Source organism: Echinococcus granulosus (assembly GCF_000524195.1).
Source record: "Echinococcus granulosus chromosome Unknown EG_S00039, whole genome shotgun sequence".
Taxonomy (NCBI): Eukaryota; Metazoa; Platyhelminthes; class Cestoda; order Cyclophyllidea; family Taeniidae; genus Echinococcus; species Echinococcus granulosus.
Window position 1 is genome coordinate 634,344 of NW_020170419.1, and position 1,474 is coordinate 635,817.

A 1,474-nucleotide genomic window follows, 5' to 3' on the forward strand; every position below is an offset into this window, starting at 1 on the left:
TTGCTTTAATGGAGGTTAGCCAAACTCAAGAGAAGCCAGACAGGTACTATGGAATAGTGATTACTAGAATAGACCAAAGGCTATGTTTCCAAAGAACTTACTACCCAGACAAGCAATAAAGTTCTCTTTAAATAACTCATTGTCGGATCTAATATATGCCGAAGATCCTACAGAACTAGGCTACCCTATCCGATGCATGAGTTACAATAAAACCACAGACACTGCAGGAATGTCGTCAATACCATACCAATCTCTGGGAACTGGCCGACCAACTTTTACATTTGCCTATTTTACTTCAGGACTAGTTACCCCTAGAAGCCAAAGGTATTGCTACTTCTCAAATACATATCTGCATATACCTGTTCCTTAACTCCTTAAAGTGAAAAAGCACCAAATGGAAGGCAAATTATTGGGTGTATGTATTCATTCACACTGGAACCACCTGCATAGCTGTTTGAAAATCACTGTAAAAGAATGCATTGACATAAACACAAGGGATGTCAGTTTAGAAAAACGGCAAGCAAAGCCCGATTTTGCCTCCACTAAGGGTAGATTTGTTTTATTAAGTAATATATTACGATGCGCCTACAAGACTAGTTTATTCTTTTACCCGTTAGACTCCCGAACAAAATCAGGTGTGTTTGTGGTTCCATTGCTGCAACAAAAAATGCGTGTTAGCATCAAAATAGATGCAGGAGTGAGCAAACAAAAGAGATCCTGATGTGCCCCAGAGTGTTAACAATTAGGGACTTATTGCGAGATCATTAGGTGTTATGCCTGCAAAATGCAACTATTCACGATTATTAAATGTTATTGCATAAGGCATCCTAATTCCTATGACAACACAAAGGTGAAACTAGTACAAAGACTAAGCAGAGGCGGCCTTTGCGATCTCATTACACTCGCAGGCCATTCTAAGCATGTACCCGAAGATGTTGCATGATTTTGAGCTTAGGCAAGTCTACTTAAAAAAGCAATAACATACGAAAATTTACTAAGATCACGCAAAAGTCGGCGACAATTTCATAACAAATTCCTCAAAAGGAACTCAGCTCAGCTAACATTATCGAAATGGGCTGTCACTGATTTCAAGACCACTCTCAGCTTCGCTCTAGATTCATCCACCTTCAGATGAGTTTTGGCAGGTCTACTCGATCAATGGGAAAACACAGGTCACTTCTTCAAGGACGCACGGCAAGTCCGCGGCGATTTCATCACAATTTACACGAAATGCAGTCAGCTCAGACAACGTTAACGGAACTCGTCTGGGTCAGTGTCGACTTCTGTCTGTGGTGCAAGCTGTGAGTATGCCGTTTGCCGAGTTGTCGAGTGCTTCTACCTCTTTGACCGTGGAACCCTCCCTAAGGCTGTGACCTAGCTCCGCCTCGCCTCCAGCATCAGGGTCCATGGCGGTTTCTCCTTTTCCACAATGAGTTCCCCCTTATGACGGGATGTTGTGTTTACGTAGCTGACC